General features: G+C 40.7%; 1 protein-coding gene across 1 annotated transcript in view; it reads left to right on the top strand.

The window, feature by feature from the left end:
- Positions 1 to 10,289: 10,289 nt before the first annotated feature.
- Positions 10,290 to 16,006, top strand: part of SPOPL (speckle type BTB/POZ protein like) — a 36,985-nt gene continuing 31,268 nt past the window's right edge. Inside the window, exon 1 of the mRNA XM_086751048.1 lies at positions 10,290 to 10,451. The gene's annotated coding sequence lies outside the window, so the exon portion shown is untranslated. The remainder of the gene's footprint in view (positions 10,452 to 16,006) is intronic.

Here is a 16,006-nt window from a genome sequence, read left to right as displayed (position 1 = left end):
GATCTTTCTGTTCCACGTCAGAAGGTGAGAACTTGCATATTTTTCCATTAAAGGCAGGAGTAGATTCTTTATAATTGCACTGCTTCCTAGAGAGCCGGCTTTTTGCAGGTGGATACGTACACATTTCCTAAAACAGTGTGGGCAAACCTTTATTTAAACCACATTAAAAAGCATTACAGTATTCATTCTGGCACCAGCTCAAATTTCTCTTGATATTGAACTTCCTCCTATATTGATGGTTTGCCTTAACTGTCTAGAAATGTACTCTATCTGCACGTGTGTGCATGTATAGTACACCTGATGAAAAAGTCTTGTCATTAGCTTTAGGTTTTCTTTAGGCTTTCTGCTTTCTCAGACATATCTCCGGAAGTTATATCTATAGCTAAAGAGGTATTTTCCTCGATTTCTATGCAGTTGTTCTGACAAAGATATCATACCAACACAAAATTTCCCCCACTGTTCTAGGCTTTGAGTTAGCCTCTAACTTCAAGGCATTAACCTATGTGAAAGGTCTTTTCCTTGCATAAAATCTTTGAAATAAAAACTGATTTATTAACAATACATGATTTCAGTGAAGTGTTACTGGCCTGGACATGAGAATTATCTAATGAAATTCTGTGGCCTGCATTCTGCAGATTAATCCTATTTATTTCTTCTTTTCTTGGCTTGGATAGACAAATTCTTTCTCAGGACCAGAAATAACACTTTGGAAAGCATCTGCATTTATGAGTTTCCTTATATTAATCAAAACATGCGCCACAAACTGTTTTCAGCATAGATGACAGATATGTTCTCTTTTAAATTGGAAGATTTAGATGCAAGCTTTTTTCTTTAGTGTGTTTTGAACTTTTTCTTTTGCTTTTTTTTTTCCCTGTTGATATAAACTAACCACTTGCATACAGGTGCTCAAAAGAAGTTTCAGAGAAGCCTCGCAGTATGTAGAAAAAATTAATCTTGGAAAAGGTTCATGAAGCTTTGTCAACAAAGACTGACCAAAGTACTAAAACTACATCATTCTTTATCCAGACATTATGGAACACATAGATTCTGTCAGAGAGTATTGGATAAAAAATTAGAACAGATTTCTAGAACAACAGAAAACCAAAGCTACAAATCAAAAGTATTTCAAAAAGCACTTTGATTAACTGAACTAGAGTTATGTATTGTGACAATTGATCTCTGTTTCTTTCCTGGCAGGTATTGTTCCTTGCCTCTCAAAATAAACTGATTGTATTCAGCAGTGACCTTAAAATTATCATTAGGGAGATATGACTCAGAGAACCTTGGGCAGCCTCAAGCTATTCTGTGTTTACGAGATCACGACTTCCTTTCAATCTCTTCATTTTGAGGAGATGCTGCTATTGTCTTTTGTTATCTTAAAACTGGCAGGACCAAACAGATGTTTTAGATGACACATCTGATCTTTGACTGTGTTCTCAGAAGACATTTTTTAGAGTTTCAGCCATGATTACCAATGACTTTGAGATAACACACTTAATCTTCAAGTTTTTGTTGGCAGTCAAAGCTAGCTATCCAGGATAAACATATTTAGTTGTTTTTTTTTTTAATTAACTACCTTATTTGCTTGTAAAAACACTTGGAAATAGTAAAATTCAAAGGATATATAACATTCTAGTTCTTAATTATGCAACTACTGAAGTGAAGATACCTGTCCAGTCTGCTAGATAGCTGGTCTTTATCACCAGGACTCATTAGGGAACTATTATTTACATTTTCTGAATTTAAATACAATATGTTGCAATTGTTCCACAGTCAATTCCTGCTTTTTGGATATGACCACTACTGAACCGGCTTCTATACCACTATGGATAATTCTGTTGAAATCCATACTCAGGCATTAAACAGCCCCATGAAAAGATCAGATTCTAAACTTCAAGTATTTAATGTAAAGTAGTCAAAGTATAAAACAAGAAAGAGTCAAAATAAATTAAGCAATTCAACTTTGATTGGAAAGAAAATTTATCTTTTAATATATGTATGGGAAAACTATGGAAAATTATTTTTTAATGAATAGATACAGAATGAAACCCACATGCAAATCTGCTGTATCAGGATGTATAATTACCACAAATCTTACATCTTTCCAAATCAATGGTGTCAATAGACTATTTTTTTTTTTTAATAAGCTACTTTCACCTTTTGATAAAAGTGGAATTTTGACCTTGTCTGAGTGCAATGTGCATGAGAGTTTACTGTATAATTTTCTTCACCAATTAGCATCTGTGTTATGTAAATTTGGTAAAGCAGTAGGAAGCTAAAATCTCAAATGAAGCTTGCATCCAATTGCAGCATTGCAAAATGATTCTAACCCTGTTTTATCACTATATATATATTTCTTATGACAGAGAAAATCTGCCTCAGAAGGCCATTATCTGCCCTAACCTACCTTTTCCTGACCAGCAGTTTTAAGCTATCCACACAGACAGAATATCTCCATCACTGAGTGATGCACTCTAGTCATACTACATTATTCATCTGAGCTTTTTCTCTAGGAATAGGATACTCTCGTGCTGGTCTCTCAAATCTCAGAGCAAAAGGAAGCTATTCAGCTTATGAATCATAATATGTCCTGAGACACAAAATGCTTGCCAGCAAGGAGAAATGAACTAGATGAAAACATCACCAGTGCAAAATCTGCACTAATGAGAACTACAGTACTTAAAGGACACACTGATATTTCAAAAGCTGTTAAATCTAAATAGATCCCAAAATAAATAAAAATAGATAAGAAACTCCTGTATTGTCTTAAAATGAAAAAGGCAGCTACATCAAAATTTAAAATACCAAGCATAACTCTATTAGAAATCACATGGGGCTGTTCTCTGTTCCCAGCTTGGTATTTAGCATTGGTATTGGTACGCTTCCAATAAACCTGAACAGTGTGTTTGATTTTTTCTTTTTTCTAGTTTTCAGGATATGCCATATATCCTTACTTCTATTTATAATGAACAGTGAATCACTTATACAAATCTCCAGTAATGCTTAGAGAAGAAACTCAGTGAGCGTTTATCTTTTCCGCAAAACTCAGGAACCACTGTGCTTAGATTTTCCAATAGAAACTCATGCTTATTGCACAGGGTACGTTACTTTGACTACTGTTATACACATATATTATTATATAGATATATATGTAAGTATTGCTTATTATCCAGTGTACATGGTCAAGTACACTTTTAAATTAACTTTATTTGGAGGAAAGCTGGACCCTTACATTTTAAGTACTTAAACATTATAAAGACCAGATCACTTATAGCTAATGGTGGTGAATAAAGTTGTGCAAATTATGATTTTAGGGGGAAGTTGAAATTGAATAATTACAAAAAAAACCAGCACACACAGTGCTGGTTTATTTTAGTCATATACTAAAAGTCATACATTCAGTGCTCCATGTTAAAAATATTAGGTTTGTAAAGTATGACGGAAGAATTCAGTCCTATAAAATGGTAAGTTAGGAGGAATATTGGGCTTTTACTATGTGTAGAGAAAACTGAGCCAAGTCCTGTCATGAAACTCAAGAGAATTTGGGGAATACTGATGTTGAAAATTACTGTTGTGAGTGGTATAATTAAAGATCTTGTTTACCAGCTAGGAAGCAGGTGGCCATTTCAAGAGGCAACATCACAGAAATCTCAAAACCAAAGAGAGTAATAAAGTTCAAAGCAACTCATTTTCCTTACATTCTGAATTGAGGTGTGGTTTTCCCCTCTAAATGTGCCTTAGCAACTTGATCTTCATTCAGTGGAGAATCTATTGATTCTTCTGTGAATCTATTTGTATTCTCTCTGAGCCAAGTGAATTATGTTCAGAGGCTGCTTTTATCTGAATTTACAAATCATGATGTTTGAGGCCTAGATAAAATTCAGAACTTCATGCTTGCTCTTCCCTCTATGAAAGTGACTTTTAAAGGCATTTTAAACATTACTTGGTATTCAAATGAGGAAAAGACTATGCATTTGGCTTCATTATCAAATTTATAAGTCACAAAGCAAGATTTGCTCTTCATTGTTGCTTTCTGGTATAAAAATAAGTTTCCATACTCTCTGAAACAAAAAGCCTTGTAGATGGGAATGCCCCTTTGTGTTTCATTGCTTTTTGGAGAGCAGAAGGGACTAGAAGAAGAAAGATTCAGCACTACATTTAAAAATATAGGGTTTGATTTTACTTTTCTTTGGGAAAGGAAGGCTGATCTGCAAAGAACTTAAAAGAGACTATCTCATCCTTTAGCAAGATCTGAAAAGAATCTACTAAATTCACACACCAAAAAAAAAATCATCTTTCCCACTAGAGACTATTATAAAAATTTTACCACATCCAGGAATGTATTCAGTTTCCAAGTTATGGTCTGGGAAACTATATTTCTAAAGAAATCTGAACAAAGCACAATGGCTGTTGTAGTTCTTGTTTTTAATTGTATACACAGCCAGCAGTACTGATTCATCTACTTAGACTGCCTATCACTTCTCATTATGAAAAATATCTCATTGCACACTTGTGCATGGGGGAAAAAAGAGTTGTTTAATTTGAAAAACCTATAAACATGTCATGATTGCAGCAGGCAACATGAACTTGGAAGCAGTAGTAGCTGTCAGGCATGCATCTTATTGAGCATATCAAATAATACTGCTGGTTTGCCATCTTATTGTGATCCTCAATCACACTGCAATGGCTGTGAAGAGAGAGTAAAGCATAAAGAACCTGGGACACAGCACACAGTTATACAGTCATAGTTGTGGAGTTCTTGCAAATATAGATGAATTCAACAACTCAAAGGAAAAATAAGGCGGAAAAAAAAGAGGAAGATTTGTAGAGGTGGATGACTGAAAGGAATTTGAGAATTTTTTTTGACAAGAAACTGGTGACAACACGAGGAGGAACACTGAGGAGGAATTAACCAAAGATGGTCAGCAATTTGCAGCCCACCACTCTGAAGAAAAACTAATGTCATGTGGTGCTGTAATTAGTCTCCAGTGAGTTTTCTGCCATTATGCATTAAAGAAATATCCAGAAGATATGCTTTGAAATTCTTACAACCTATTTTAAGATGTAATAGCGAATAAAGTAAATACAAAAAGAGAAACTAAGGGCAAGGAACATGACAATACAGAACAAATTCTATTTAATAACTCTTTTTTAATGCTATTAACATATAAGCTTCCCTTGAACTAACATGTATTGCAAAGCTGACTAAAACTGTGTGGGAAACATTTGCCTGTCTTGTGAAAGTTAGAAAACTCCAATGTTTTCACATTTCACATGAAATTCTTTTAAGTGTTTACTTATTTGTTTTTAATGAAAGAAGAAAAGGAAGCTCACACAGAACAGCTGCTGAGCTTAGGCAAAGACTGGAAGTCGTAAGTACAAGTCTCTGCTAAAATTAATGTTTGTTTATACAAAGTATGAACAGGGAAGAATAGGGAAGACTCCTATTGCATATCAGCCAGTAGCTTGGTGGTAAAGGTTTTATCTATGATGTGAAGGACAGATCAAAACTCTCCGTGAATCAGGAAAAATGGAGACTTGAATCTGACTCACCCAACGCTGGTAGACTCCTTGCTATAGCCACTAGAATACTGTTTATTTATACAATCTCACCCTCCTCCCTCAGAAGAAATTGTATCTTTTCTAAAACTTTTCTGCCAAAACTAACATGTATTTTTCAGCAAAGAGTGCTGGTTTCAAAACACTGACCTTTTCAAGTGAAGACTCATTCTGTTGAAACATTACTGAATAATTTTAGAACTGTATCACTAGCGTGTAACAAATGAGTTGTTTGTTGTCGCTTAACAGGTTTTATTACTTTATTTTTCAGGAAGAAAACCTAGAAGGAAAATATAAAAAGAAGTTAAGATGGAAAAGTCAATCTAAATTGGGTAATGCCTTAATATCCTGGAATTTCAAACTCCAAAGAGCAATTCAAATTCCCAAACCACTATATTATAAAAAGACTAAAAACTTCCCTGCTTACATTTCATACCCTTTTAAAACTGTCCATAAAATTGTGACTCATATCAGCTAGATCAGGCTTTGCATTTACTTAATACAAAATTACCCATACATCTTGGCAGTACATTTGCAATGTTTTCTGCTTGCTCTTTTAAAAGTAAATAGGGTAGAATAAAATAAGATATTATGGATGTATCATGATTCCACCAGAAAGTGCTCTCATTTGGACAACAGACAGCAGCTGAATTCAGACAGTTCACCTCCTATCACAAAACAATGGTGAGGAACCTGGTGAGGTTCCCGCCAACTTGAAAAGGGGAAACAAACCCCCTGTTTTTAAAAGGGGAACAAAGAAGACCCGGGAAACTACAGGCCAGTCAGCCTCACCTCTGTGCCTGGCAAGGTCATGGAGCAGATTCTCCTGGAAACCATGCACATGGAACATAAGGAGGTGATTGATGACAGCCAGCATGGCTTCACTAAGGGCAAATCGTGCCTGACCAATTTGGTGGCCTTCTATAACAGGGTGACAGCATCGGTGAACAACAGACGAGGAACGGACATCATCTACCTGTGCAAGGCATTTTACACTGTGCCGCACAACATCCTTCTCTCTAAACTGGAGAGGCATGGGTGTGATGGACAGACCACTCAGTGGATAAGGAATTGGCTGGACGGCCGCACTCAAAGAGTTGTGATCAACAGCTCAGTGTCCAAGTAGAGACCGGTGACGAGTGGCATTCCTCAGGGGTCCATATTGGGACCAGCACTGTCTAACATCTTTGTTGACGACATGGACAGTGGGATAGAGTGCACCCTCAGCAAGTTCACCAAGCTGTGTGGTGCCGTCAAAATGCTGGAGGGGAGGGATGCCATCCAGAGGGACCTTGACAGGGTTGAGAGGTTTGCCTGTGCCAACCTCATGAAGTTCAACCAGGCCAAGTGCAAGGTCCTGCACATGGGTTGGGGCAATCCCAGGCACAAATCCAGGCTGGGCGGCGAATGGAATGACAGCAGCTCTGACAAGGACTTGGGTGTACTGGTGGACAAGAAGCTCAACATGAGTTGGCAATGTGCGCTTGCAGCCCAGAAGGTAGATATTAGGAAAAAATTTTTTATCGTGAGGGTGGTAGAACACTGGCCCAGGTTGCCCAGAGAGGTGGTGGATGCCCCATCCCTGGAAACATTCAAGGCCAGGTTGGATGGGGCTCTGAGCAACCTGATCTGGTTGGAGACGTCCCTGCTCCGTGCAGGGGGTTGGACTGGATGGGCTTTCAAGGTCACTTCCAACCCAAACCATTGTGTGATTTTTTGATTCTAAATCTGGTCAATAAGCTAGAATAAATCGTCTCTCTCAAACAGAAGCACAGGAAATCTGATATTTAATACAGAGCAGACAGAATTTTTATTCCGAAGGGTTTAAGGTGAAAGTCCCAACAGCCTGAAACTTGATCACCCTGTAAAGAGGAAAGACTGTGTTGCCTACCCAGACTAGAGCACTCAAAATCTCGAAATATGAATCCTTTTATAAGTGTATGTTAACATGCTTCCTTATTGCATTCTTAAGTAAAATTGTTCTATAAAGAAACCCCTAAGAATTGTTAGGTAAGGTGTTTGAAAAAGTCAGCCCTCAGGAAGGGATCCAGATTGACTCTAGTAGGGGAATATCATGAGTTGGTCTAGATGATTGTTGTAGGTCCCTTCCAACTGAAATATTCTATTCTATTCTAAACATGAGGACTTTACAGTGAAGGATGGCACCACCACAGTGCAGTGGAAACATTGCTCTGTCCCAGTGGAAGCTGGGAGGAAGGAATGTCTACAACGCTGTTTTTCTTCTTTTGGCTTTAATCTCTTTTTAAACAATAAAGTAACATAGCACCTTTCCTGAAAAGCTTTGAAAAGTGTAAATATCCCAAAATTTCTGTCAGAAAGTAGTGTATATTGTAAATGCATATTCCTGTGGGGCCTCTTGCCTGGCTTGAGAAAGTACAATCTAGGGCATTCACTCTGGATGCAGGAGTTTGGTTCTCCCTCTGGTCTCTTGCAGAATCTTTGTTTTGTAAGTGTGCTTAATCATTTCACCCTGTCTTGTTTTTCACTACCATGTCCTGTCTAATTAGATTACAAATTCTGTGTTTGTCTTATAAGTTCTGTAAAATGTCTGGCATAAAGGGCCACTTATCTCAACTGACCCACTAAGTGCTGCCATAATGCAGCTACTACTGATGCATCCTAACGTGACAGTATTTCACCTTAATGTGACACGAGAGGCTGGGACTATATGGTGCACTTTAATTTAGCACTGAGAGGGGAAACAAACTCAGGGTACAAAAACGGGAATCTAATGGGGAATAGCAGGGAACAGGACTGAGCAGTGCCTGAAAAGTACAGGAAAATAAATTAGACTTCTGTTGAAAACCAACTGGAGACTCCAGATCTGGAAAGTGCTAGTTGCTTTGCTTGGCAACCATTTACACGTCCTTCTGTGGCATTTGCCCACATACACAAGAATATTATTTATCTGAGGGCGAGCAAAAGAACTTCTCAGCCCAAGGGATGCATGAGCTGTAATCTCACCTTTTGTCTGCTGACAAATACGCATGTGTTTTTCACAGCTTCTGCGAATGATCCATCTTTGCAGACTTTCTCTAAAGCGGGATTTAAGGGAAATGGTAGTTAGTTACTCTATAGGAAGATTCACCTGGCTCACTGCTATTCCCATGTGCTAAGTTACTCTATTTAAATCATAAGATTCCCATTACAGACTCTTCAGTTAGAACTAGGAATGCACTCTCGATTTCCAGTACCAGAAACTGATTTTATCTTTTCAAAAAGTGAACATTTTTCACTCCCCACATGCAACAGCATCTCTAAGCACTGAACTGCTCAGCTCACACCAAGAATCCCGATGGTCTGTGTTCTACTTATGTCTCATACGACCCACAAAGGTATACTGCATTTTCTTCTAAGTAATGGGCCATATAAAAGGTATCAGCCTGGTCCTCCTCCAAAATTCTGTTCAGTTAAATGGAGTAACTTCGGGCTATGGCTGCAAAGTTATTTCCTACAAGGACTGGTATGAAAAAGACTCCAAACAAATGAAAAACGCTGAGCCATCTGAAAGTACAGTGCAATGTTGGACAGCTTCCTGAAATAGTTCTAAGCGAAACAGTAAAACCAAAAGCAGTATGGCCCTGTCAGCACAGTTTTTCTCTGCAGGATGAATTGTCCAGGGCACTGTGCCTCACTAACGCAGATGTATTGATTTTACCTTGCTAGCTTGGGTATCCTTACACAGCACAATGCTCTCCATACATATTCTTGGTGCTCATTCTCAAGGGAGGCAATTAAGGTGTCACTGCGTCTTAACTGTCTCCATAGACGATATTTTCCTTAAAGCCCTGGCCCTCAGAAAAACAAAACAAATTGCTTAAGTTTTATTTCCAACCCTCGGCATAGAAGTCTGGAATACCGTACATGGAATTTACAATTATAACATCATTTATTTTTAGAAGCAACTAGCAAGATACGTCAACGATTTAGAGAAATTAATTCCACTGGGGCTAAAGGAGACAGGTCTGACCGACAACTCTCAAAACTGTTGGGTGCTGAACATACGCGGGAGGGAAGGGAAGGGCCCCAGTCAGGGAGCTGTTCCGTGAAGGACTCGAAGCCCACGCCAATGCCAGCGGGGAGCGGGGAGCAGATCGGGGCAGCAGGTAAGACACCGAGAACCCAACACCGGCACTGGACATGGGGGAGCGGTAACGGAGGGCTGCTTCTTCTCAGGTCCTATTACCTGGTAGCAGATGGAGCTCAGAAGCCCCAAGTCCGCCCCGCAGCGTGAACCAGTCTGTTAGGGGAGGTGATGCCCCCGCACTTCCCTCACGGGAACACTCCGATCCCACCGAAACCTCCCACCACCCCTCCCCGGCCCGGCCCCCTCCTCACCCGAAACCTTCCCGGAGGCGCCCCGCCGCCTCCTCCCGACCCTGCGCGCCTGCCTGCAGCCGCTTATATTCCCCTCCCCCGCCAAATCCCCAAACAGCGTCGAGACAGGGTGGGGGGAGCGGGCGGGACCCCCACCCCGGCGCTCCCGCCTTCGCCTCGCGCTCCGCCCAACGGCCGGCCTCGCGCCCCGCCCCGCGCGCCGCGGGGGAGAGGCTGGGGAGGGGAGGGCGGGGCGGGGCCGCGCGCGAAGGGCCCGGATGGAAGCGGCGCGGCGCGAGGCGGTGTGACCCCTCCCTGCCCGGAAGTGGCGGCGGGAGCGGGGCCGTACGGGAGCCGGGAGGTGCCGAGCGTCAGGGAGGGACAGAGGGAGGGGCGGCGGCAGCACCAGGTCTCGGCGCGGGGGCAGCGATGCGGCTCCGCCACCCCCCTGGCCTCGCCGCTTCCGCCTCCCGCCGGGCACCGGTGACCGCCGCACCTTCTCCCGCTCCGGCACTATGAGACCCGCCGTGCCGCCCAGCCAGCGCCGCGCTCCGGTACGTGTACCGCCCCGGGCCGGGGCTGGACGTGTGCGAGGGTCTGGGGCGGGGAGCGGGCAGGAGGCCTTTGTTGTGCTGGCTCTCCGTGCCGGCGGGGCGGGCCCGGGTCCCCCGTGCCTAAGGGCAGCGGCCTGCGGGGCCCTTCCTGGGGCGGCGGGCCGCGGTGCGGGGGGACGGAGGGCGGGCAGCTCCCGCCCAGCCCCTCGTCTTTGCTGTGGTCAGGCCCGCGGAGCCGGTGCGGGCCCGGCAGGCGGGCAGCGCGGAGGCGTGGGGCTGGTGGTGTTCCCACGTATGTTATCCATACCTTGGGCAGGACGCGCTTCGTAATGGGCTCCTGCAGGCCCTGGCATGAGCGCTCTCGGCTGCGCGGCTGCGGACGGCATTCCTGCAAAACAGCCTGAAACGTTTTTTTTGTGTGTGTGTGTGCTTCTGTTACCCTTAACTGGGTGATAATTTGTTCTGGGAAGTTCTCATCTTGTAAGACAGAAAAAAAAAAAGGTTTTTTTTTTTTGCTCCCTTTTGGGGGTTATGGCAAACTTTCTGGGACACTGTAGCAGCAAGTGAATAATGTTTGTAAGCTCCTGCTTGATTCATCTGTTCTGCGTGCACCATTTTATGCGTGGTCAGGAAGTGGAGTTGACTAACACTGGTTTTCACCTGATGATGTCATCTGCTGAAATTCAGTAGAGTCCGTTGAAATTTGCGTCATCTTGAGGCTGTTTGGGAGTAGCAGTAGTTGAGCAGGAGCATAAAGAATGGAAAACAGCAAAACAAAGAAAACAACATGAGCGCTATTGATGAGTTTGCAAGATTTTTTTAACTGCGATATACTAAAATCAACAGTTTATTTTAGAACGCAGCTTTGCTTTGGGAAGATATTCTCAACTTGTTTTCTAAAATTGTTAAGTGTTATAAAAACAGTATTTGAACAAAAAGGTTTGTTTCTAACTACCAGGAAGAACAATCTGTGAGAGTCAAGCTGGGTCATTCCTTATTCTTATCAGTTCTGCAGAATGCATTCTTTTGATAGATATCCCATATGGTTAGAGGAATTTGTACCACGGTGGTGCTGAAGCTGAGCCATTTGTATGACTGCCAATGCGTTTTGTTTAACTGTTTTAAAGAAGTTTGGTTCCTTTTTCTGTTATTACTAAAAATTTTGTTGTTTCTGGAAGTAAAAATCTCCTTTTAGAGGGACACTTAGCAGTCACTGTCACTTCTGAAAGTATTTTACCTGGCTTCTCTAGCTGGGCCTCCTGGGATGTGTGACTAGGACAAATGTAAATGTTTGCGAAGGATTTCCAGTGTGTGTTTACCTCATAGTGTTTCCCCCCCCGCCACCGTGAGTGGGTATTTGCTCAGGAAAGGGAAAATAATTTTTAAACAATATGCCTTTTGTATCTAAAGCTGCAAACATGGCAGGGTTGGGTACATCACCAGAAATTACTTCTATCTCTCTTCTAGAAACCTGAGATTTTAAATATCCAGAAATATCCTTGGTGTTATATTGCCTTGAAACAGCTTTCTGCCAAACTCTCAACTTCGGTACTTTGCAGTCTGCTTTTAAACTGTCAGGGAAAATAAAGAATTACATTCTGAACTTGCATAGGCGTTGTGAGCTACTTGTTGCTATTAAAAACTTGTGTATGCTGTAGACAAATATAAAATGAATTTGAAAAGCCACCAAGTTTTTTTCTGGCCTAGTCACTGATTTCAGCTGTCAGTGCATACTGCTTGCAGTTCTTGGATGTTCAGTGGAAATAACATTTTAAAGCTACTTTTCCCCTCTCCTTTTTCCTATATGTTGTGCTTATCTGTTGATTTTTGTGCATTTGAAAGCATCTCAACATAAATATACAGGAAAGATAATGAAACTATAGTTGTCATTAACAGCACAAGTTGAAGTGGAAAAGAACTAGCTGATGGCAGTAATAGGAAGTGCAGTTAAGAATTGCATTTAGATCTCATTGACTTCTCTTTTTATTCATTCTTCCTTGGTTTTCTGTCTACGTTTGTGGTTTTCTCACTTTTTCATATGCAGTCTCTTCACATCGCCACCTTATCTGTTCCCTTTTGTTCTTTACATCTTATGCCCTTGTAGGAATGAGTGTAGTTAGTCAATTGTCCTTTGACAATTGAATTTGTTTCCAGGTTCTGGGGTATGCTCAGAAGTAGGCTTCCTTGTGTCTTGCATTACAAGACTATCTCATCCCTTTTTTTTTTTTTTTTTTTTTTCTGTTGAAGATAATTTGATTGTGGCAGTTTTTTTTTTCTGACAGTTTTTGAGGACAGGCTTGCATGCTTATTATAGGCTCTTCTGCCTCTTTTTACAAAGTAGTCTACAACATGCTGCCCTTTCTGCTTCCTGCGTATTTGGCAAAACATGCTTAAGAGTAAGGGAATCTAAATGAGATCTGTTATACTTGTTAAAAGCAGTAACTTGATACTTGTAATCATAAAATCCTGTGGTCTTCAAAATATTGTACCCTGGATCAAAACATGAAGACTTTGAAAAGTGTCAGTGTCGTTTCGTTCCTACTTTTTTTTTTAGGTCTTCTCTCACTACTATGTTAAAGCCCTTTGGCTTTTTAAGAGTCACAATTAGTGTTTCCTAAACCATCTACATGAAATCAGTTAATATGCCACACAGTCAACTAATGATAGGGCAGCAGAACGATGTGCTGATGATACATTGACTTGTGCAAATTGCAAGGTTTCAGAAGTCTGTTAGCACGGTGAAGTTGGAGGGACATGCAGCCCTCGTCATCAGGCTGAGGAGGAATGATTGGGTAGCCAGACAGGCTTATGTGTGTCTTGGGCTCTGCGTTTCTAGGATAAAATAGAAGGCACTTTCCCCAGTGGTTGTCTTAATACCTGCTCCATCACGTCAGAGATGTCCTATCTAAGAGATTTTCGTATCTTGGTTCATGATTCACTTTCCTCTCTCTGCAAAATGTGTACATATTCACAAGAGACTTCTTCCTTGCTTTGATTTCTTGACAAACTTTACGGTTCATGTCCTTATGGCGCTTTGTTTCTGTTTCTTCTTGTCCCACCCATGTGAGAGAGACACATACTGGAATTGTCCCTTCGACATGAAGTAGGAAATCCCTGCTTCAGTTTGTGCTCAGTACTTAGGAGAGAACTGTTGCAACTGTGTGAAGGGTGGAGATATTTTTGTAGAGGCAATTTAGATGTTGTAGTAGTTGTTGCTGAGAGAAGATGGTCACTTGCCCTAGTTCAGTGGATTGCTTAAGTAGTGTGTATACTATGTTATAGAGTGTGTATTGTTTTGCATAAATGTTTCAAATTTTTGGTAATGTTTTAGCTGTTCAACATGTATGTTGGGGCTGAATTTTGGCAGGAATGTATGCTCAGTGTTGGAGCAAGCTTAAGCAGAAAACGCCTCAACTTTCATGAGCCCATTTTACCCAAATTTAATAGCTTTCCAGTGTGGTTTTTGGTAATCTGGTTTAAGATTATTTCTTTGTCAGCTGTAAAGGTTTTTCTGTTCTTTACAAGGAATCACGTTTCAGACATGCATGTATCTGTTAAAGTTCTTGGGATCAGTGTTTGCATATAGCATTTAGGAAATGTAGTGGAAAGTGAGATACTCTTTCAGCTGATTCAGAAACTCATTGACGTGGAATAATCTAGAGAGCTCACATGTACAAATTCCCTGAATTAGATTACTTATCCTTGATACTGCCTTCTCTCTCCCAGAAGCCACTTATCCTTTGATTTTTGTGAAAAATATTACACTTGCCACTTTTCGTTGGTTACTCGTCTCTTTCTTTCCGTGGGAATCATCAAAAATAGGTGACATAACGCAAATGTAATATGTTATTTCCAGAACTTGACAATTGCTTTAGTGAGAAAAGCTAGTTTCTTTTCTGTGCTGCTGCTGCTTCAGAGATTAAAGATAAAGTGATTTCAAAGTGGGCTTCACCTAAAGTTGAACGCTAGGTGAATAGAGAAGGATTTCTCTGAGTTCTCACCTCTATAAAAGAAGCTGCTGTATGTACTCGTAAGCTCTTTTTTTTTTAAGCATTAGAGATGTCTGGTGTGCTCTCCCTTGATTTTATTGCTAAATATATGGAATGAAGCCAGTGGGCTTTGTGAGCACTTGTAAGATGGTAACTTACTTCTTGTGTGCCTGTGAATGTTTAATTAAAAAAAAAAGTCTCAAAGCCACCTTTAGATCTCAGTTCGCTCAGCTGACAAGCATCATTTGAAGCTCTAGTTTGATTATACTTTTGCTGTAGGATTGCTTTAGAATAGACAGCTGCTTAGTCTCTGATTAGTGGTCTTTTATCAATGGAGTACTGAACAGTCTGTGTCAGTTCCGTCCACCTTCCTTCATGTGACATTTGCTCTTTGCACTACATTGTGACTTGACTTGTTAAGTAGCTCAAAGGTGAGTTATCATTTGATGTGTAATTTAACTGGCTGCTTTATAGAAAGAAAAAGCAACTGTGTGCCAGGGAGAATACAACAGAGTAGCTCTTGGCATAGGCAGTGCTGCTGCTCATGAAGTAAATGTCTCCAGCAGTTGGGAAACTTCCAGAGTTCATGGGGTGGGAACCTCTTGTTGTGGTACCTGCCTCTGTTGTGTAGTGGAGAGGATCACTGGGTGAAACTTGGGAGCCAGGCTTTCTCTCGGCCTCCTTCCTGGTTGTTCCTTTAATGTTTATCCCCTCCCAAGAGCTCACTTACCAGTTGGTCAAGTCACTTGCAAAATCAATTCAGAAGTAAGGTTACGAATGGAGGTGAAGGGAATGGGGGAGAGGGGTGACTTACACTTGATTTCTTTCAAATGGCTTGTTTTGTTGTGTATTAAATGTTTGGAAAATTAGACTTTAGTGTTTCTAAAAGAGTTTGGAGTTAGTTGCACCAGCTGTTGTTTCCTGAAAAACTGAAATTAAGTGTAGGTCCAGAACTCATTCTGGCCTGACGAATAGCTGGTATAACTTTCTCCTCTGGTATCATACTTTCTAGCTTGCTGTTCCGTGTTGATGTTTTCTTTGGAAAACTACTCTTCCCAAAAGTTTTAATTTTCCTGGCTGTATTCATGTTCAGTTTCTAATTGATGGATCTGTTTTCTCCATCAGTATGGCCTGTAGCCTGTGAAGTACAGTCGTTTTCAATATATGGAGTTTTAGTAAAAAATCACTGGTTGAAGTTGAAATAAAATCTAAATACAGGTCACTGGTTGCTTTGAGCACTTAATGTATTAATTTAATGATTCAGATTAGCTAGCTAATTTCTTAAAATCCTTCAGAGGCAGCACTTGTTTACTGTCTGCAGCATTTAACACAACACGGCTCTGAATTACTTAATCTGTAGACATTACCTCAGCAACAAACCTCTTTGGCAATTTTTCTTAAATTTTAAACTAGATGAATTCCTTGTAAACTGAGTTTAATTTCAGTGTCATTTGTTTGTAGTTGAAACTCTTGAAGATAAAATCAGAACTGTTTTGTAATGAATTTAGGTAAGTGCTCTATATAGTTTTCTTCAGCTTCTGGGATGGAGCAATATTTAATGATAAT

This window comes from Chlamydotis macqueenii, chromosome 6 (assembly GCF_036417535.1).
Source record: "Chlamydotis macqueenii isolate bChlMac1 chromosome 6, bChlMac1.mat, whole genome shotgun sequence".
Lineage (NCBI taxonomy): Eukaryota > Metazoa > Chordata > Aves > Otidiformes > Otididae > Chlamydotis > Chlamydotis macqueenii.
The sequence above is the reverse complement of the archived record's forward strand: the minus strand, read 5'-3'. Positions and strand labels throughout refer to the sequence as shown.